We start from the raw sequence: 23,342 nt of genomic DNA, 5'->3' as shown, positions 1-23,342 counted from the left end.
CAATCTCCTGCGCTCAAGCAATTCTCCTGCCTCAGCCTCCTGATTAGCTGGGACTACAGGCACATGCCTCTGTGCCTGGCTAATTTTTGTATCTTTTGTAGAGATGGGGTCTTGATTTGTTACCCAGGCTGTTCTCAAACTCCTGGGCTCAAGGGATCCTCCTGCCTCAGCCTCCCAAAGTGCTAGGATTACAGGCATGAGCCACTACGCCTGGCCTGACTCCCCAAAATCTTAATGACTGATAGCCTACTGTTGACTAGAAGCCTTACTAATAACATAAACAGTCAATTAGCATATATTTTGGATACTATTCATATTATATATTTGTATTCTTACGATAATGGAAGCTAGAGACAAGAAAATGTTATTAAAGAAATCATAAGGAAAATAAAATATATTTACTATTTATTAAGTGGAAGTAGATCATCATAAAAGTCTTCATCCTCGTTGTCTTCACGTTAAGTAGGCTGAGGGAGAGGAAGATGAGGAGGGGTTTTTCTTGCTGTCTCAGGGTGTCAGAGACAGAAGAAAATCCACCCATACATGGACCTGCACATTTCAAACCTGTGTTGTTCCGAGGTCAACAGCACATAGAAAGGGGTCACGTGGAAGAACTCCTACATGCGTGTGCAGTGTTGACAATGAGATTGTCTCATTTTCTAGCCTTGTGCATACCCTTCCCCACCTGGATTACTTGTCATCATGGAATGAAGCTTCTTCATTCTAATGTCCTTCAGGCTCTAGACCCCCGAGGTTGGATAAGCTTCTCTTGTTCTGTAACACAAAGTGTCCTGGGAAAGATGGATAAGCTATGTCCAGTGTTGTTGGCAAACAAACCGTGGGGACCTCACCTTGACGTTGATCCTACATGACCTTTCTGTTCCAGGGGCATTCAGATGATGTTATGGGAGATGTTTTGAAAATCAGTTGCAAAGTCTTAGGGAAAATACCATCCATAAAGAATCCTTTGCTTTATCAACTAACATATCAGTAGATCTATCTATCTACTTATCCATCCATCCATCTATCTTATCTATCCATCCATCTAATCTATTATCTATCAATCATCTATCTAATCTATCAGTCATCCATCCATCCATCCATCTTATGTATGTATGTATCTAATCTATCAGCTATCTATCCATCCATCCATCCATCCATCCATCCATCCATCCATCCATCTTATGTATGTATGTATCTAATCTATCAGCTATCTATCCATCCATCCATCTATCTCTATGTATCTATCGGTGTCTATCTTTATCTCACTTGCTAGCTAGCTATTATTCTTTTACATTTCTTCATTTAATCAATCAGGCATTCACTTGGCATGTTCTATGTCCTAGAGGAACTGTGTTCACAGGTTGTGGATTTGAAGAAGGATAGTCTTTAGGAAACATGTTTACATAGAATATAAAAGTATGCTTAATAGTTGGAGAGACCCAGATTCAAATCCCAGCTCTGCTACCTACTTACTGAGTAATCTTGGATAAATTGCTACACTACACCCCACCCCCAGGCCTCTGTTTGCTTATATAGAAAGAAAGTTAGTCCCTACTTTGTGAGACTGCTGTAAAGGTTCAATGACATGGTGAATAGAAAGTACCTGATGTAGGCCTGGCGTGGTGGCTCACCCCTGTAATCCCAGCACTTTGGGAGGATGAGGCGGGTGGATCACCTGAGATCAAGAGTTCAAGACCAGCCTGGCCAACATGGTGAAACCCTGTCTCTACTAAAAATACAAAAAAATAGCTGCGCGTGGTGGTAGGCGCCTATAATCCCAGCTTCTCAGGAGGCTGAGGCAGGAGAATTACTTGAACCTGAGAGGCTGAGGTTGCAGTGAGCTGAGATTATGCCACTGCACTCCAGCCTGGGCAATAAAAGCGAAGCTCCATCTACAAAAAAAAAAAAAAAAAAGAAGGTACTGATGTAGAATCTGGTGCATAGTATGTTCACGATAAATCTCAGCTTTGCTTGCTTGCTTGCTTGATTGATTGATTTTGTCTATGCTGCACTAAACTTAGTTTGGGGACGAAATATACAAATACAAATCATACATATATAGCCCTTGTTTTTAGGAGTATACTGTCTTTTGGGAACAACAGATGTGTTTGATAATTAGAAGTGTTTGATAATACCCAGGGAGGTATTTATAAGCACTGTGGGTGTCTAGTGTGCTGGGCCTAAATCAGCCTGAAAATTAAGAGGTATTATCTGTGGATTTTCAAGTCCTTTATCCCATTTAACTCCCTAGAGAACCCTGAGAGGTTGGAAATATTTCCCCATGTCAACAGATGTGGCAACAGAAGGCCCAGAAAAATCAAGGCACAGTGGCCAGCGTTCTCTGCTGCACCTGGAAGGTACCAGACCCCCTGAGGCATCCTTGCTAGTGTACTCCTCATGGGTGAGGCCTAAGCCATGCCCACTGCAGAGTCCACATACTTCCAGGAAGGTCTGATTATCAGTGAGGCAGTCTGTGTGTGCAGCCAGGAATCTCCGAGTCCAAATGACAGAGGAATAGAAATCTAGCAGGACAGGCTTGGCTCCAATCCCACATCTCAGGGCCAGAGAGCAGAAGAGATTCTGAGTGGAGTGAGATGACCATCTCTGGTCTCTTACTTTGGCCCAGTCCATGGACATGTGTCTGGGGCCCTGGAGGAGCGAGGGCAGCAAAGAAGAATGGGCAATGGGCTCCATGCAGACCTCTGCAACACACTGGAGCCTAAGCCCACTGCTGCAGGACTCATCAACTACAAGGAAGAGGGAGAAGGTGTATGCACCGCCCCCCCAACTCTCCCATGATCTCCATGGAGACCCAAAGATAGAGACTGCAGCACCCAGCAAAGACATGGTACTTGGTAAGGACAGCGGTACCCACCTGTTCCAGAGGGAACATACTAATCGTATTTGTAAACCTGTCTGAGACAGCCCCTGAGATGGGCTTGAATACCCGGCTGTGGAGGAATTATAAGAGCTGAGGTCCTATGGAGCCAAGAGGCAGTCAAGTTGGTATTTATTTATGTATTAATGACTATTAATGGGGCACCTTTTATGCCCACAGACTGCTGAGGCCCGCATTAAGCTGGCACAAGAGTTTGATAAGAGGACAACTAACCCTGTACTTTGAAAACCCAATTCACATTTCGTGAGTATGACTATGTCCTAGGCAGTGGGGATATGAAGGAGAATAACATAATCACCATCTATTGGAGACACCAATGAGAAAACCAGAATTGTAGTTCAACGCAATAAAGGCTATGCTAGTAATACTTGTGATAATCCCTGAACCAACTGATATGGCCAATCATAGGCATGAGATCTCAGCTAGCCCAGTCAGAGTAAATCTCAGAGCTCTGCTGGGAAAAAAAACTTGTTTTTTTTTCTTCTAGGTGTTGGAGTGTGGATATGAGTCATGGAACTCTGGGGCTATGTTGCTGCCAGGTAAGAAGCTGTTCTAGGAAGGACAAAATCAATGGACATAGAAAGGCAGGCTGGAGGAGAATGGAAAGGGAGCTGAGCCTTCCTGATAGAGTAAACCTCTGGATTAAACTATGCCTGAAGCCCACATTCCTGTTTGACTTTTCATTTATATAAGCTGTATTACTCAGGGTTCTCCAAAGAAACAGAAATAAGCAGAAATACATATATTTCTATATAGAGAGATATATAGAGATTTATTATGAGCGATTGGTTTATGTGACTATGGAGACTGAGATGTCCCATGCTTTGCTGTCTGCAAGCTGGAGGCCCAGGAAAGCTGGTGGTGTAGTTCCAATCCAAAATTGAAGGCCCCAAAACCAGGGGTGCCAATGGTGTAAGTCCCACTTTGAGTCCAAAGGCTTGAGAGCCAGAAAAACTGATGTTCAAGGGCAGAAGACAGATGTCCCAGCTCAAGCAGAGAGAATATTCTCCCTTTCTCTGCCTTTTTGGTCTATTCAGGCCCTCAATGGATTGAGGGTGGATTGCTGAGGGTGGATCTTCTTTACTCAGTTGACTGATTCAAATGCTAATCTCTTCCAGCAACACCCTCACAGACACACCAGAAATAATGTTTTACCAGCTATCTGTGTATCCCTTAGCCCAGTGAAACTGACACATACAATTAACTATCACATAAGCTAATATTCTTTATTGTTTAAGGCTGTTAGAAATGGGTTTGCCACAACTTGCAATTGACGGCATCTTACGACACAGTAAAGACAGAGTGCAAGATTCAGGTCCTTAAAGGCTATAAAATGCCTTGGGTACTCATTTAACAGATTACAACTCTTTCCTCAAAGTCATGGGGGACTTCTTGAAGCAAAGGGTGAGGTAAATTATTAGGTTCTTATATTTTAAATGTCTTACTGGCTCCAACGTGGAACGTGGATTGAAGTAGGGCAATAGTGAACAAGAGGGGCAATATTTGACTCGGGAAGTTTAACAGTTGCCCAAGTAATGAGTGTAATATGCTATCCTGGATGAAACCATGGGACAGAAAAAGAACATTAGGTAACAACTAAAGAAATCTGAATAAAGTACAGACTGTAGTTAATAACCGTCTTAGTTCATTTTGTGTTGCTATAACACAATACCACAGATTGGGTAATTTATAAAGAAAAGAAATGTATTTGGCTCATGGTTCTGCAGGCTGGAAAGTCCAAGAGCATGGCACCGGTATCTTGCAAGGACCTTTGTGCTGTGTCATCCCATGGCAAAAGGTGGAAGAGTAAGCAAGCATGTGAGGAAAAGGAAATCAGGCCGAACTCATCTTTTTATCAGGAGTCCACTTCTGCAATAGCTAACCTACTTCCCCCATGACAGCATGAATCCATTCATGAAGACAAAGTCCTCATGATCAAATCACCTCTTAATTGTCCCACCTCTTAATACCATCACAATGGCAATTAAATTTTGACATGAGTTTTTTGGAGGTGACCTCCAAACCATAGCAGTAATGATGTATCAATATTAGTTCATTCATTGTGAATAATGTGTCATATCATATGAATGTAAGATGTTAACAATAGGGGAAACTGGGTGTGTGGTTTGTTGGAGCACTCTGCACTACCTTTGCAATTTTTCAGTAAATCTAAGACTATTCTAAAACAAAAAAGGTTATTTTAAATTACCTTTAAAAAGCAGGTAAAAATGTTTTGGTTTCAATGTGTTTATGCTTTCACGTCTATTCCTTTATTGATCTGCAAGTATTTATTGAGTACCTACTCTATGCCAGGCTCTGGGCTGAGTCCCGGGAATGAGCTAATATCTTGCTTAGGCTCAGGAAGACATTAATGATTTTATCTTCTATCTTGTTCACATGACTATGAGGTCCACAAGTCAATGGCCCAGAACTCTGGCTGGAGTCCCTGTCCCAGCCTTGCCAGTGACTGTTAACTATGACTTCACCTCTCTTGGCCTCTATTTCCTCCTATGTCATTTACAAAGACTTGTGCCTGCTTCGCCTACATCAGTCATAAATCATGAGGCTGAAAGGGGCACCAGAACATAAAATCAGGCCATGGCTTGAATGGACTTTAATGTCTATCCAGGCCAACCACTGTTTGAGGCACAGGGAAACTGAGGCCCAGAGAGGGCAAGTGACTGGCACAAGGTCACACAGATAAAATCAGAAATCAGACCTTCTCGTGCTTTCCACTATAGAAGGCTGGAAGGGTCCTGGAAAGTTTAAAAGCTTATGCAGGTAAATGCAAAGACAAATTTCTGTTTTTAAGAGTTCCAAAATTGCTAATTCAGATACTTTGGGTTTGTATCTTCGGCAAATTCAGGTAGGTTTTGGCCATCAACTGAAATTTGAATCTAAAAGGCAATGGGTTCTCAGAATATGGGTTCTCAGTCTGCCTACCTCTCTTTCTGCATACTTTTTTTTTTTTTTGAGATGGAGTCTCGCAGAGTTGCCAGGCAGGAGTGCAGTGGCATGATCTCAGCTCACTGCAACCTCTGCCTCCCGGCTTCAAGCGATTCTCCTGCCTCAGCCTCCTGAGTAGCTGGGACTACAGGCATGGGCCACCATGCCCAGCTAATTTTTGTATTTTTAGTAGTGACAGGGTTTCACCATGTTGGCCAGGATTGTCTGTATATCCTGACCGCGTGATCCACCCGCCTCAGCCTCCCAAAGTGCTGGGATTACAGGCATGAGCCACTGCACCTGGCCCTGCATATCTTTTCATTTATTCATTCATTTATATTTAACTTCATGTTTTGAGCCTAGTTTCACCCTACTCTGTATGATCTGGCCAAGTTAGTAATTTCTTCTTGTAGGGAGAGAGCAATACTGTCAGTAGCATCTCTCCCTCCCTGTCTCACCATGCTCCCATTTCTGGAAATCCTAATAGTCTTCAATAGTAGGGCTGGGGGAAGAGAGATGACAACAGGTAGCCAAAGGACCGGCATTGCCTGGCTCAGGGATCCCCAAGGCTGGCCTGTGGCCACTTGGCAGCACAGGTTAGTGATTATGTCCAGAGAGCTTAGATGCAAACTCTGTGGCACAAATTCCAGCATTTCCCAGCAACAAAACATCAGGCAAGTTATTCACCCTGTACTTCTGTTTCCTCATCTGTAAAACAGGGACCACCCTTACCTCATGGGAGCACTGAGAGAATTAAATGAGATAATACATGAAACGTGCTTAGCACAGGTTGTGACATATTGTAAGAGTTTAAAATTACTGGTTCAGATCCCTAAGCTTATCCAATCCACATGTTTCACACTCATGAAAACTGAGGCCCAGAGAGGTGGCAAGACATCCTGGGAGGTAGTGACCTGCTGCCACTGGAGTCCTTGAATATTCACAGATCATGACGGGCCCTAAGAAGGTCTTTGTGGTGGTTTCACTGGGGTGGAAGGATCCTGCTCTCCAATCCTCACCTTCCCATCCCATTTCTGTTAGTCTTCAGTTCTGGCCCCTTAATATTGCATCCATCCCTACTAGATCTGCATCTCTGGTGCCCCCCCGACATTTCCCTTGTTTCTTTCCCACCACACCACAGAGAATAATTAAAGGCCCTTAGCTAGGAGGGATGAAGCTTATGGGGAGGAGGAGGGTGGAGAATCAGAGGCACAAGACTCTTTGACCATTATGCAGTGAGTGGTGTAAAAGAGAAAGTGGAATCAACTTCTGCATATAAACCCAAAATAATTGAAAGCAGGGTCTCAAAGAGGTATTTGTACACCCATATTGATAGCAGCCTTATTCACAATAGCTAAATGGGGAAACAGCCCAAGGGTCCATCCAGTGATGCATGGATAAACAAAATGCCATCTATCCACACAGCGGAATACTCTTCAGCCTTAAAACAGAAGGAAATTATGACACATGCTTCAACATGGATGAACCTTGACAATATTATGCTAAATGAAATCAGCCAGTCACAAAAAGACAAATACTGTGCGATTCTATTTCAATGAAGTGCCCAGAACAGGCAAATTCATAGATAGGAAATAGAATGGTGGTTGCCAAGAGCTACGGGGAAAGGGGAGAAGGGAGTTATTGTTTACTTCGTACAGAGTTTCAGTTTTGTAAGATGAAGACTTCTGGAGAGGGATGGTGGTTATGGTTACACAATAACATGAGTAAACGAATGCCACTGAATTGTACACTGAAAAATGGTTGAGGTGCTACATTTTACGTTATGTGTTTTTTTTTTAACAGTTAAAAAGGAAAAAGGAAGGTGGGAGAGCTCTAAAACAAGAAGGTAACAGTTTGATTAACTCTTACCAGTTTGATTAACTGTTACCAGTTTGATTAACTGATTAGTGGCATGAATGTACAACTTCTGTTTTGAACGTGGCTCAGATCTCCTGTGTTCCTATCCCAGCTCTATCACTTTCTTGCTGAGTGACCTTGAGCAAGTTGCTTGACCCCTCTGAGACTCTTTCCTCACTCATAAAATACAGATAATAATAGTACCTATGTCACAGGGTCGTTGTGAAAATGAAATGACATCATCCATGAAGAGTGCTTAGCACAGAACCTGGATATTTACTTTTCAGTTAGCAAATATTTATTAAGCTTCTACTATGTGCCAGTAAGTGCCAAAGATGCAACAGTGAACGAAACAGACAAAAGTTTCTGCCCGTATGGAGTTTATATGTCCATGTGCATTAGCCTGCATTTCCCAGAAAGCAGAACATGAGGCAAAAGCTTATGTGTTGCTCTTTTACAAGGAGGGGTGCAGTCCCAGGGAAATATGAGCGAAGGAAGAGAGGAATGAGACAGGGAAGAAAGGAGAGACAACACAAGTATGCAATCCTGTCTGGACATCTCTTGGTATCAAGGGCTACTGGTTGCCCCTCTCATGGGACCATCTTTGGTGGGGCTACATGAATTACTGTGTTTAAAGATCATTAAACTGGGAGCAGGAAGGGGAAGGAACAGATGCATCAACTTCCAGTCTAGATTTGTCAAAGGTTTGCTGCAAAGGGCAATCATTAAAAACTTAAGTTGCTTATGAATGGTTGCTGTCAGCTCTGCTGCTCTTAAGTCTCAGCATCAACATGAAGGTGAGCAAGGGCTGCAGAGCTTTCCCTGTGTAGAGGTGGTCGGAGCCCATGCACAGTCGATCACCCCCATGGCAACTGGAATAGAACCAGTAGCCAAGGGTCCCAAAAATAGCAGAGGTCAGAAGTCCACAGTGGTGCCCAAGAGGTGTCAGATACAATGTATGTAATGCATGTGCCTGTACCTACCCACATCTAGGTACATATTATAATTAAAACTCAGATGACACCAGCATCTGCAGCTAAGAACACTTTCAGGCAAATACAGCTCTGCTGATCATCCCTAGAAGGACAACCATATTATAGGACCAGCAGGTTTGTATGTCCACTGTGCAGTAACATACCAATTACACTGAGACAGCAAGGTTTGCAACAGAGAAAGAGATCCATGATCATAGGGCACTGAGTGAGGAGATGGGAGGAGACCCTCAAATCCATCTCCCCAAGGAATTCTGGGCTGGGTTTTTTAAGGGGATCATGGAGGGTGAGGGACTAGAGAATTGGAGCTGTTGATTGAACAGGGAAAGGGGGATGAAATCATCAGAATGTGAAAACTGCATCCTTTGGCAGTCAGATTCTCATGGGGTCCTTCAGACCGGCTGGCATTATAGTCTTATTAGTATGCAGGACCTGAAGGACTATCTCAAAAGGAAAACTTAATGTTTTTTAATATTCAGGTTGTTATCTATAGAGCAGTTAAGGGGAGCTATAATCTTGTAACAGAGTCTATGTGATTGTGGACAATAGGTACCAAAAAATATGAGGAAGCAGGTCAGAGAGCAGGCTGACTTAATGATTAATGCTGAATATGCTGCAAGCTTGGTTTATTTTCATGTATCCTCCTCCCGTTTTTCCTGATTAATTTTATAAAGTTCATAGGGGTGGTTTCAAACACATGAGAAATTACAACATTTATTATCAGAGTCAGAGCCTGACTATATTGATTGAATGAAGCTTTCCTTATAAAATGCAAAGTATGTAAACAATTCCAACACAGTAACATATTCATGAGTTTTTAAATTCATGAGTTTTAGAGAAGAGAAAATATTTTACTTAAAACTGGCACATGATGATCTCTGACAATATTATGTAGCCTGAACCTGGAGTTTTGGCTGATGGATTGTCTCAGCCTGTGGCAGATTTTAGCTGGCTTTGGTTCATTTTGTATCACACCCCCACACTCACATGCTCACACACTGTCTCACTTCAGACTGCCATCACAAAATGCGATAGACTGGGCGGCTCAAATAACAGAAATTTATTTCTCACAGATCCAGAGGCTGCAAAGTCCAAGGTCAAGGTGCCAGCAGGCTCAGGTCCCCAGTGAGGGCTCTCTTCCTGTATTCCAGGTGTCCACCTTGTTACCATGTCCTATGGCAGAGACAGAGTGAGAGATGGATAGGGATTGAGAGAGAGAGAGAGTGTGCACATTGCCCCGGTCTCTTCATCTCCTTAGAACACCGATCCCATCACGGGAACCTGGTCCTCATGACTTCATCAAAACCTAATTACTTCCCAAAGGTTCCCATTTCCAAAAACATCACATTGGGGGTTACAGCTTTAACATGAACTTTAGGGAGATGGAAACATTCAGTCCATAACACACACCCTGTGATATACCCCCATAAAATAAATACATTGAGTGGCTGTTGGGTTTGTCTTCGGGTGGAAGGGTCTGGTCCTCTGAGCTTCCAGATAGGGTTCTTGAATGATCCACACCACATCTGCTTCAGTGTTGTCCAAGGAGCTGGTACAAAAGTATAGACTCTCAGGCCCCACCCTGGACATTTCAAGTTAGGGTCTCTGGGGCTGGGGCCAGGAATCTGCATTTTGGACCAATCCTTCTTTCCTCCACTTGCCTGCCCAGAAGATTCTAGCAGCTCCCAAAGCTTGAGGACCACTGCTCTGTGCCTCTGCATCCTCTGGAGATTTTCCAAAACTGGTGTACCTTCTTAAATCAGTTGTCTTTATAATGACTATGACACATAAAGCCATGTGATATAACAAAGGCTGAGCAGGATGCAGAAAGGGCTTTGTGACTATAGCAGGCTTTGGAACATGGATTTAATGAGCTACTACTTTGGTGAGTAGAGAAACGGGGAATAAAATCTCAGTGGATCAGGATTTTTAAAATTGAATTTATGTTTGAAAGGATAGGGAGAGAAGGGCATTGCTTCCCTAAAAACTAAAGTCCTTTCTTTTCTTTTTTTTTTTTTTGATGGAGTTTCACTCTGTTTCCCAGACTAGAGTGTAGTGGTGTGATCTCAGCTCACTGCAACCTCCACCTCCTGGGTTCAAGAAATTCTCCTGCCTCAGCCTCCTGAGTAGCTGAGATTACAGGAATGTGCCACCACGCCCGGCTAATTTTTTAATTTTTAGTAGAGTCGGGGTTTCACCGTATTGGTCAGGCTGGTCTTGAACTCCTGACCTCGTGATCTGCCCACCTTGGCCTCCCAAAGTGCGGGGTTTACAGGCGTGAGCCATCGCACCTGGCCAAAGCGCTTTCTTAATCATATAAATGACTCATGTCTTCATGCTTGGTGGCTGCTTTCTGTACCCTGCTACAGATGATGCTGCCTGTTTGTGAAACAGGACCAAAACAACTCTTCTGGAAGGAACTCTTTTCATATCTAAATATCAAAACTGTTAATCATTGTTATTAGTAATTCATTAATATTTTTAATAGCTCAAGTACTACAATTAACTATTCAGCTATTTAGCCCCCGTTTTCCTTTTCTAAATTTGTTTTTCCAATAGCACTGTTATTTGAATGCCAACTTTAGATTTTAGCCTCCTTTCAACTTAGGTGACTGTGAATCTATAAATTCTTATCAAGGAGCAAATGTGTAGAATCCATAATGCTTAGAGTTTGTTATTGGAACTATAGAAAATGTTACATTTGTGGTGTCACACTCTATTTAGCGAGTAAGGACAAAACAGGAGCTAAGGCCAATTACTCGTCATCATCATCACCACCACATTTCTGGAATATTTACTATTTACCAGGCACTGAACCAACATTGTATATTCATCATAGGATATGGTTCTCATAGCAGCTCTATGAGGTTTGTGCCCACATTATCCCCATTTTGGTGATAAAAAAGCCAAGCCCCACAAAGGTTAAGTAAATTATTCAAGGTCCACAGCCAGTGTGTGGCAGAACCAGTTTCCGAAATCAGGCAGTCCAATTCCTAACCATTGTGCTATTCAGCCTAATGAAAGCAGCAAAAGATTCAAGGTAGACAACTGTATATTGTCAAGGGAATGTTCAACAGCAAGGTTGTTTGTTTTTAAATAATGTTGAAATCCATGAACAGTTTTTTGCTAATATTTGGAGCAACTGATAAAATACATCAAAGTGTAAGTGTGGACACGTCTATGCACCCTGGGGAAGTAGCAGAGTGGCCTAATTTTGTGTTGGAGAATCAAAGGCTGGAATGAAATGCACTTTTTACATCCCAAAGGAAAATTCCCATTCCAAAAGACATTAACAGCTTTTTTAGCAGCACCCATTCATCTGCTCCCCAAAGGCATGGGGTCATGTGATTTTGAGAGTATTGACACTACTCCCAATGCATGGCAGTCATATGTAATAATTTAGGGGACAGTGGCTCCATTCACAGTTCCAAAGGTAAACGCCCCTCCAATTGACTAAAATCAATCAGAAAATCCTACTCTAGCACAGGATTGTTTCAGAGATGGGCACACATCTCATCCTGAGCCAATCAGAGCATGGCACTTCCCTCAGTCATGGTGATTGATTCAGAGATGGGCACACATCTCATCCTAAGCTCATCAGAGTGTGTCCAGAATTGGTGGGTTCTTGGTCTCAGTTACTTCAAGAATGAAGCCCTAGACTCTCGTGGTGAGTGTTACAGTTCTTAAAGATGGTATGTCCAGAGTTTGTTCCTTCAGACATTCAGATTGTCTGGAGCTTCTTCCTTCTGGTGAGTTTGTAGTCGTACTGACAGGAGTGAAGCTCCACACCGTCACGGTGAGCGTTACAGCTCTTAAAAGCAGAGTGTCTGAAGTTGTTTGTTCTTCCCGGTGGGTTCCTGGTCTCGCTGGCTTCAAGAGTGAAACTGCAGACTGTCATGGTGAGTGTTACAGTTCATAAAGGCAGCATGGACACAAACAGTAAGCAGCAGCAAGATTTATTGCAAAGAGCAAAAGAACAAACCTTCCACAATATGGAAGAGGAAAGGAGCAGGTTGCCCCTGCTGGCTCGGGTGGCTTGCCTTTATTCCCTTATCTGACCCCACCCACATTCTGCTGATTGGTCCATTTTACAGAGAGCTGATTGGTCCGTTTTGACAGAGTGCTGGTGTTTACAATCCCTGAGCTAGACACAGAGTGCTAGACAGAAAAGTTCTCCAAGTTCCTGCTAGGTTAGCTAGTTACAGAGTACCAATTGGTGTATTTACAAACCTTGAGCTAGACACAGAGTACTGATTGGTGTATTTACAAACCCTGAGCTAGACACAGAGTACTGATTGGTGCATTTACAATCCCTTAGCTAGACATAAAAGTTCCCCAAGTCCCCACCAGACTCAGGAGCCCAGTTGGCCTCACCCAGTGGATCCAGCACAGGGGCTGCAGGCAGACCTGTCTGCCGGTCCCAAGCCGCGCCTGTATTCCTCAGCCCTTGGGCAGTGGATAGGATGGGGTGCCACGGAGCAGAGGGTGGCATCCGTCGGGGAGGCTTGGGCTGCAAGGGAGCCCCATGGCAGAGGCAGGGGCTTGGGCATGGCGGGCTGCAGGTCCTGAGCCCTGCCCTGCGGTGAGACAGCTGAGGCCCGGTGAGAATTTGAGCACAGCACTGGTAGTGCTGGGGGACCTGGTGCAACCTCCGCAGCTGCTGGCCCGGGTGCTAAGCCCCTCACTGCCCTGGGTCAGCAGCGCCGGCTGGCCGCTCTGAGTGTGGGGCCCACTGAGCCTGCGACCCCTTTAGAACTTGGGCTGCCCTGTGAGCGTGGTGCGAAGCCCGGGTTCCTGCCCGCACCTCTTCCTCCACACCTCCCGGCAAGGGGAGGGAGCCAGCTCCACCCAGGCCAGCCCAGAGAGGGGCTCCTACAGTGCAGTGGCAGGCTGAAGGGCTCCTCAAGTGCTGCCAGAGTGAATGCCGAGGCAGAGGAGACACCGAGAGTGAGGGCTGCTAGCGCATTGTCACCTCTCAGGAGCATGGCACTTCCCTCGGCCATGGTGATTGATTCAGAGATGGACATGTGACCCGTTTGCTCAGTTAGAGTGAAACCTAGGATTTTGTTTGGTAGTTGAGATAAAGACACTTTTCTTCAGGAAGATGTGAGGTATGGAACTGTTCCAGACATTGTGTCACCATGACAAAAGTGAGTGTGAAAAGTAAACCATCACGTTCAGGAAGGCAAAATCAAGAGAACTGCAGAGCAATGGAGTCAGCACCCTGATCAAGCCATTCCTGAAACTAGTATTGACCCATTTTTATTTACATGAATCAATAAGTTTCTTTCACTGTTCACATTATTTTAAGCTGGGGTTCTGTTTCGTTCAACTAAAAGCATTCCAGTTGGTACATCAAGCATTATGCTTGCCATTTAAATACAAGTGGGTTCCAGTGGGGAGATCTGCTGTCATTGTAAGAGCACCTTAAAATGGACACAGCACTTGGGACCAATCTTTAAAAACAAAGTCTAGCTACCCTCTATGTTAATGAGAAATGGGTGTTTTACATCGTTATGGAAACACTGGGGAGAGAATTTACATCACATATGAAAAAGCAAAACTTAATAAGATTCCTCATCACCCATCCCCATAGGACTTCTGTGATGACACCTGTTCCACTTTTCCTTTTCCTTTTCTCCCTTAAGCTTCTAACATCTCCTTAGTAACTGCATTCTCGTGCTCCATTAATGTTCTGCGTGCTGCAACACACAAACAAATAAAACAACAGCAACGATGGGTGGGGGGGAAGTCATCCTCTGTCCCTCTAGCCTGTTCCCAATCCCAACCCAAGGCACTTCCCAGAGAGTAATTCAGCTGCTGAGTAATATTTCCATATGGTTATCTACTGTGTTCTAGAAATACACAAGGAATGCTCTTGGGCTCTTGTGCGATCCTCTCATCTTTGCAGCCACTCCCACAAGAAAGAGGACAAATCATTACCTCATTAAGTGAAACTTGAACTTTACCCAGCTCCAACTCCCTCCCTTGGGGAATTTGGAAGAGAGAAATCACAGAGCTGATTGAATGTGATAGACTTACTTTCTGAGTGATGTTAAGAATAACACATCTTTCTATAACCATCTAAAACTATCTTGGGATTCAAATCCTTTCAAGTCAGACAACCTCTTCCAGTTCAAACATTGCCCATGCTTAGCCATTAAATTATTCAGGAATAAAGAAGGCTCTATGGTTTCTCACTGCGTGCCAGGAATTGTGCTGGGTGCTAAGAGCCCAAAGCTGAGTAAGACACAGGCATTCACATCCTATAGTAAGAAGTGGGTATGTAGTTTTCTTTTCTTGCGATGTTTTTATCTGGCTTTGGTATCAGAGTAATGCTGACCTCATACAATGAGTTAGGAAGTGTTTCCTCCTCTTCCATTTTTTTTTTTTCCTCAACTAGAGTTTGGGAAGAATTGGTGTTCATTCTTCTTTAAATATTTAGTAGAATTTACCAGTCATCTAGTCCTGGGATTTCCTTTTAGAGAGCTTTTTGATTATGCTTTAATCTCTTTAATCTCTTACATTGTTATAAGCCTATTCAGATTGTCTATTTCTTTTTGAGACAGTTTGGTAGTTTGTGTGTTTCTAGGAATTTGTCCATTTCATATAGATGAATTTATTGGTGTATAACACTTCTAAGAAGTGGATATACAAACCCATCTCTGCTGTAGAAGATAAATACTAAAACAAAGCCTGACAACAATGTAACAGAAACCTGGAGAAGGGAAGGCTTAGTTGCCTTTGGAGTTGGGGAGATGAAATAGATTCACAGGAGAGGTGATGGAAACACATTGGGTGCCATAGAATGAGTAGAAGTTGGTTAGGTGAAGATGTAGGGGTAGGGCATTGCATGTAAGGAAACGATATGAGTCAAGGCAGAGAGGAATAAAAATTTCTAGCATGCCCTAATCAGGACCATGATGTGGGAAGAGCATAAAAGAGTTTCTAGACAAAAAAAAAAAAAGAGACAGAGAGAGAAAAAAAAAAGAGAGGGTAAGATTATGAGACTATGAAAGGTGTTTATACCATGCTAAGGATTTTGTATTTTGTTCCTTGATTGATGGGAGGCCATTGACCATTTTTTTTTATTTCTAATTTTTATTTATTTATTTATTTATTTATTTTTGAGATGGAGTCTTGCTCTGTCGCCAGGCTGGAGTGTGGTGGCATGATCTTGGCTCACTGCAACCTCTGCCTCCTGGGTTCAAGTGATTCTCCTGCCTCAGCCTCCCGAGTAGCTGGGAGTAGTACAGACATTGAGCCACCACACCCAGCTAATTTTTGTATTTTTATTAGAGACAGAGTTTCATCATGTTGGCCAGGATGGTCTCAATCTCTTGACCTCATGATCCCCCTGCCTCAGCCTCCCAAAGTGCTGGGATTACAGGCGTGAGCCACCATGCCTGGGCCCCCACTGACAATTTTTAAACAGGACTTTAAGACTATCAGGCTTGTGATTTTTCTAGGAAGACAGTTTTGGTTGCTGTATTGTGAGTGCTTGGAGGGGAGGGACTGGTGGCAGGGAAACTAGGCTGTTGCTACTATCCATCATGAGAGATGCTGGTGGAGGGAAGAGGCCAAGTAGAAAGGAGAGGCAGGCTGGATGTCTGAGACCCTGAGTGCTGGAATCAGTAGGACACAGAGGCAACTAGCAGCGATGGAAGAGAGAGGGAGAGCATGCAACGAATGAGGCTGAGGCTTCTAGCCAGGGCTGTGCCAGTCCTGCAAGGCAATGAGTAAGTTCAACCTGTGGTGCTTCGGTACATTCTATTTGTGGATCTGTGGAAGAAAGTTATAGACATGGCTGCGTTTGTGTTGTCACATTAATCATAAAAGCTTTCAGGGGAAAAAAATCCAAAGGGAATAAAGATTTTCTGAAAAGCATTCTTGTCTGAAGGAAGCTGCATGCAAATGGAAAACCTTGACATTTAATTGATTTCAATAACTGTAATGACATTGTGTTTTCATTCAGGTTGTGCAGTGGGGCTTTGAAACTGTGGGAAATTGATAGACAGGTCCTTGTTAGGGGAAACAAAAATGGCTTCTAGTTTCAAGGTTGAATATGTTTCTTTTCATAAAAATACCCCATCATTTCTAACAGTCTGAATGACACTTAGTCTTATTTCTCTTCATTAGTGGGTAAAACCTAACATTTTCTAGATAATAAAAAGCAGTCTGAGAGATATGGGTGACACATTTAAAAATACTAACATCCGAAAATATATCATTTTATAGATTTGACTTGGGAACCATATAAGTTTCTTTTACAATGATAAAAAGTCCAAAAGAAAATGAAAACTAATTCTTTAAAACTGAAAAGAAAATGAAACAAATGAACCTCGCCGTGCTGGCTTAGTGACTTAGCCACATACATGTGACTCTAAACACAGCAATTTGACTGTACCAAATAACAAGAAAAACAAAAAAAGGAAGAAACTATTCTCATTAATCATACTATTAGCAAAAATATTGGTATTGTTATTTCAATACATAGTGGGTAAAATAAATGGATTGGTAAATTAGTGTTGTTAGCAACTAAGATTTTCAGCATAAGAGAAAACATATAAAAATACAAGATCACCTAAGTGAATGAAGCCTTGTAATCCTAAATTTGAACTGGAAATAATATGAACTTATGATGCATTTCTTTTGTAAAATTTTTACTTCCTAGCTTTGATTATTAAAATTTTAGGTAATTGCGGTTTTTGCCATTAAAAGTAATGGCAGGCCAGGCGTGGTGGCTCATGCCTGTAATCCCAGCACTTTGGGAGGCCGAGGCAGGTGGATCATGAGGTCAGGAGATCGAGACCATCCTGGGTAACACGGTTGAAACCCCATCTCTACTAAAAATACAAAAAAATTAGGCAGACGTGGTAGTGGACGCCTGTAGTCCCAGCTACTCGGGAGGCTGAGGCAGGAGAATGGCATGAACCCGGGAGGCAGAACTTGCAGTGAGCCGAGATCGCGCCACTGCACTCCAGCCTGGGCGACAGAGTGAGACTCTGTCTCAAAAAAAAAAAAAAAAAAAAAAAAAAGTAATGGCAAAACCCTCAAATTCTTTTGCACCAACCTACTACCTAGAAACAATGACCAACCCAGCAATAACACAGATTATGGTCTCTAAGAACAATTTCAAAGTGAAAGGAATTACAGCTCCCGGGAGAAATGGCTGATTCTGAGAGTGGGGCAGGAAATGTACAAGATGATCTTAGGACATCTTGGTAATCAGAAGAAAGGAGGCTATCAAAGATTACTATGGTTGTGTCAAAAGGGCTCAGGAACCAACCCACTGACTCTTGCTGGCTAAAGATGAAATTCTATGAGCATCTGAAAGAAGAATAACTACATTGCAGTGAAACACATTAACGATTCTAAAGTCCATGAGTTACCAATGATCCTAAAAACAAAACAAATCAAACCAAAATGCATTGGCCTCCTTTGGAAGGTATTTTAAAGAACCAACTTATTATTCTGAAAATGGACAAATAAAAGAATTGAGCATTTATCTTGCCTTTCCTGTAGGTACTGTATCTTAGTCGATGAAAAAAAGCTTTCTCCATAGTAGTCCAACTAATAAGAAGGACTGATAGACTTAAAATAGAGCCATTTTGCAAGTGCCTACAGAAATAAGAGCTCTAGGCAATGGTGATCATCGACTGCTAAAATCCCCTGAAGAGAGACTGCCAGACGTTAGGAGCCTGCTGATTGAATAATACAACTAACTACGAAATATTCTTGCTGAAAACTCAAACCTGAATCAGATAAAATCTTTAAATCTAAAGACCAATTCACGGAACATACAAGGGATGGAACAACGTCAAAAGATGCCTCAAGGATACAACCAATGGAACACAGATTGTGAGGTACTCTACAGAGCAAATGATCCAGTTTTTAAAAATATGTCAATTGCAAGGGAAATTTTTTTTTTTTTTTTTTTGAGACGGAGTCTCGCTCTGTCTCCCAGGCTGGAGTGCAGTGGCGCGATCTCGGCTCACTGCAAGCTCCGCCTCCCGGGTTCACGCCATTCTCCTGCCTCAGCCTCCCGAGTAGCTGGGACTACAGGCGCCCACAACCGCACCCGGTTAATTTTTTGTATTTTTAGTAGAGACGGGGTTTCACCGTGGTCTCGATCTCCTGACCTTGTGATCCGCCCGCCTCGGCCTCCCAAAGTGCTGGGATTACAGGCGTGAGCCACCGCGCCCGGCTGCAAGGGAAATTTTAAAAAATAGGTGGAGGCAGAAGCCATAGATAAAGGAGACTGAAGAGACATACCAGCCAAAGGCAAATGTGTGGAGGAATGAATCCTTCCCTAGTACTCTCTGTCTTAAAGAATGCCGCCACTAGTAACGCAGGTGCCAGAGTCAGGAATCTGGGATTTGCTTTTATTCCTTTCTTTTCCTTAGCCCCCTCCACCTGCATGCAATAAATGAGACCCAGCCCTACTCGTTTTACTTCCTAAGTGCCTTTAAAAATATCATTTGTTTTGATTTTTAATTGTAGCAAAATACACTTGACATAATATTTACCACTTTATTATTATTATTATTTTTGAGACAGAGTCTTGCCCTGTTGCCCAGGGTGGAGTGCAGTGCATGATCTCAGATCACTGCAACTTCCACCTCCCAGGTTCAAGAAATTCCCCTGCTTCAGCCTCCTGAGTAGCTGGGATTACAGGCACCTGCCACCACACCCAGCTAATTTTTGTATTTTTAGTAGAGATGGGGTTTCCCCATGTGGGCCAGGCTGGTCTCGAATTCCTGATCTCAGGTAATCCACCCGCCTTGGCCTCCCAAAGTGCTGGGAATACAGGCATGAGCCACTGTGCCCGGCCAATTTACCACCTTAATTTTTAAGTGTATAATTCAGTGATATTAAATGTACATTCATATTGTAGTGCAACTGTCACGACCATCTATCTTCAGAACCTTTTTCATTTTGTAAAACTGAGACTATAAAACAGTAACTCCTCATTCCCCCCAACCCCCAGCCCTGGCAACCACCATTCCACTTTATGTCTCTATGATTTTGACAACTCTAAGTATTTCACGTAAGCAGAATCATATAGTATTTGCCTATTTGTGACTGGCTTATTTCACTTAGCATAGTATCCTCAAGGTTTATCCATGTTGTAGCATGTGCTAGAATTTCCTTCCCCTTTAAGGCTGACTACTATTCTTTTGTATGGATATACCACATTTCCTTATCCTTTCGTTGGTGGATGGACATTTGGGTAGCTTCCACATTTTTTAGTTCTTGTGAATGATGTTGCTGTGGACCTTAGTGTACAAATAACTCTTCAAGACCCTGCTTCCTATTGTTTTTTTTTTTTTTTTTTTTTTTGAGACGGAGTCTCACTCTGTCGTCCGGGCTGGAGTGCAGTGGCCGGATCTCAGCTCACTGCAAGCTCCGCCTCCCGGGTTTACGTCATTCTCCTGCCTCAGCCTCCCGAGTAGCTGGGACTACAGGCGCCCGCCACCTCGCCCGGCTAGTTTTTTGTATTTTTTTAGTAGAGACGGGGTTTCACTGTGTTAGCCAGGATGGTCTCGACCTCCTGGCCTCGTAATCCGCCCATCTCGGCCTCCCAAAGTGCTGGGATTACAGGCTTGAGCCACCGCGCCCGGCCCCTGCTTCCTATTCTTTTGGGTATATACTCTAAAGAGGAATTGCTAGATCATATGATAATTCTATTTCGTTTTCAGGAACCTCCATACTGTGTTCTACAGAGGCTGTCCATTTTACATTCCCACCAGTAGGGCGTAGGTGTTCCCATTTCTCCACATCCTCGCCAACACTTGTCGTTTTCTGTTTTTTTGATCGTAGCCATCCTAACAGGTGTGAGGTGGTATCTCACTGTGGTTTTGATTGTCATTCCCCTAATGATTAGTGATTCTAAGCATCTTTTCTTGTGCTTATTGGCATTTGTATATCCCTTTCAGAGACATGTCTATTCAAGTTGTTTGGGTTGAGTTGGGTTGTTTGGCCTTTGCTGTTGTTGTTGAATTGTAGGAGTTCTCTATATATTCTGGATATGATTCCTTATCAGGTATATGACTTGCAAATATTTTCTCCCATTCTATAGGTTTCCTTTTAACTCTGTTGAGAATGTCCTTCAATGCGCCAAAGTTTTAAATTTTCATGAAGTTCGGTTTGTCTCTTTCTTCCTTTTGTTGCCTGTGCCAAGTGCCTTTTGAATCTCTCTCTTCTCTCTACCCACCACCACCTTAACCCAGTCCAGGCCAACATTTTCCTGGACTCCTGTAATTGCCTTCTTACTGCTCCCTCATAGCCCTCACTGAAAACTTTTCTGTGGATCCCTCTTACCCTCAGAACAAAACTCAATCTCCTTACCATGTGACTCTTTGCCCATCTCTGCCTCTCCAAGGCATAGTGCACCTGGCATGTAATAAATGCTCAATAAACAGTCACTGTTAAATTAGGTGGTAGCTTGGGGATCTCTGAGACATCTTCTTATCTAAAGGTACCTCTCTCACCAAGCTTCCAGTGTCTCTAAACCCCACATTAGATATGCATTTCTGAACCCATCCCATAATTCTAGTGGTCCACTTTAAAAATAATTGTAATCATGGACATACAGAGTACACTAATAGACACTGGAGGCTGCAAAAGGTGAGAGGGTAAGAGGGGGCATGAGGGTTGAAAAATTACCTATTGGGTATGGTGTTCACTATTTTGGTGATGGGTAGACTAAAAACCCAGATTTCACCACTATGGGATATATGTATGTAAGAAACCTGCATTTGTTCTTTCTAAATATCTAAAAATAAAAAATAAGGCCATGCACAATGGCACACCTAGCACTTTGGGAAGCTGAAACCAGGAATTTGAGACCAGCCTGGGCAACATAGGGAGACCCATCTCTACTAAATAAATAATTAAATAAATAAGTAGCTAGGTGTGGTGACATGCACCTGTAGTTTCCCAGCTACTTGGGAGAGTGAGGCAAGAAGATTTCTTGAGCCTGGGAGGTTGAGACTGTAGTGAACTATGATCACATCACTGCACCCCATCTGGAAAAACAGAGCGAGACCTTGTCTCTAAAATAAATAAAAGAGTTGCAATATTGAAACAAAGATTGTAGAAACCAAAGACATACATCTGAGCCTGAAGGCTGTGACTTACCTCCCAGCTGTGTGATGCAATTAAGATCTCTGGACCTTTGTTTCCTCATCTGTAAATTGAAGGCAATAAAGCAAAATTTTACAAAGATATTGTGTGATCTAGGGATCATATCTGTGAAGTGTCCGCTCTGTTTAACACATCACGGACACTCTAGAAGTACCTACAGTTTGGGTGATGAATAACTACAAGGAAAAAATAGTAAGTAAAATAAACAAAAAATGGGAGCATTCAAAGAAAAGACTAATGGAGTCAACCCAGGTGCCTATCAATGGTGGATTGAATAAAGAAAATGTGGTACAGATACACCATGGAATACTATGCAGCCTTAAAAGAGAATGAAATCAGCCAGGTGTGGTGGCTCATGACTGTAATCCCAGTCCTTCGGGAGGCCAAGGTGGGCAGAATACCTGAGCTCAAGAGTTTGAGACTACCCTGGGCAACATGGTGAAACCTCGTCTCCACTAAAATACAAAAAGTTAGCTGGGCATGGTGACCCTCACCTGTAGTCCCAGCTACTTGGGAGGCTGAGGCATGAGAATCGCTTGAGCCTCGGAGGCAGAGGTTGGAGTGAGCTGACATCGCGCCACTGCACTCCAGCCTGGGCAACAGAGCAAGACTCTGTCTAAAAAAAAAAAAAAATGAAATCATGTCCTTTGCAGCAATATGGATGCATCTGGAGGCCATCATCCTTAGCAAACGAACGCAGGAACAAAAAACCATATACCACACGTTCTCACTTATATATGGGAGCTAAACATTGAGTACATGCAAACATAGAGATGGGAAAAATAAACACCGGGGATTCAAAAAGCGGGGAGGGAGGTAGGTGGATAAGGGCTGAAAAACTACCTGTTGGTTACTATGTTCGCTACTTGGGCAACTTAGACCCAAACTTCATCATCAACAATCTGTTCATGTAACAAACCTGCCCATTTACCCTTTGAATCTAAAATTTTAAAAAAGCAACTATTTTGTCTTTTCAGCATGCACAACCTATTGAGGGTAATTATTGCCTTATTTATTATTGGTTGGGAAGGTAAGATTTCCCTGATTTTCCTACTAAGAAATAAATAATGATGATGGCCATAATCTATGTAACGTTTGCGATATGACACACTGCTTCCGTATGTAACCTCCTTTATATTTCTCCACCATGCTAGGAGGAAGGCACCTTGATGATCATATTTTATAGACAAGGAAGATAAAATGCTGGAAAGTTAAGTGACTTCTCCAGGACCACACAACCAAGTAAGGCAAACTTGAAATTAAATCTGGCTGTCCCTGACCTCAAAGTCTATGCTTAAATTTCCTCTTTCATCCTCAAGGATGGCCCTGGTTCTCACATTTTTTAACAGTAAACTTTCTATTTGAGAATTCATTTTGATTTCAGACAAGTTGTGAAGATCGCGGAGAGCATTCTAACATACCACCCTGTTTCCTCTATTTTTAACACGAATTATATCTTACATGAACATGGTAAATTTGCCAGAAGTGAACCTGTA

The 23,342-nt window shown here is 42.9% G+C and overlaps 2 long non-coding RNA genes across 4 annotated transcripts in view; one reads left to right on the top strand and one right to left on the bottom strand.

Annotated features, from left to right (window-relative positions):
• The first annotated feature begins 3,046 nt into the window (after nt 1-3,046).
• On the top strand, nt 3,047-23,127 carry LOC135965463 (uncharacterized). Its single transcript, XR_010578413.2, has 3 exons — nt 3,047-3,145; nt 3,390-3,441; nt 23,001-23,127. It is a non-coding gene; the product is annotated as an uncharacterized lncRNA (long non-coding RNA).
• Nucleotides 9,745-23,342, bottom strand: part of LOC102142313 (uncharacterized) — a 46,798-nt gene continuing 33,200 nt past the window's right edge. For 2 of the 3 annotated variants that reach the window (XR_006690153.3, XR_010578412.2), the window contains 2 exons: nt 21,841-21,889; nt 9,745-9,870 (listed from right to left, as the gene is read on the bottom strand). This is a non-coding gene — a long non-coding RNA (uncharacterized lncRNA). The remainder of the gene's footprint in view (nt 9,871-21,840; nt 21,890-23,342) is intronic. The other variant, XR_012418917.1, reaches the window with a different exon arrangement.

Source organism: Macaca fascicularis, chromosome 10, assembly GCF_037993035.2.
Source record: "Macaca fascicularis isolate 582-1 chromosome 10, T2T-MFA8v1.1".
In the NCBI taxonomy this organism is placed as follows: domain Eukaryota; kingdom Metazoa; phylum Chordata; class Mammalia; order Primates; family Cercopithecidae; genus Macaca; species Macaca fascicularis.
This window is presented reverse-complemented; position numbering and strand designations above follow the sequence as displayed.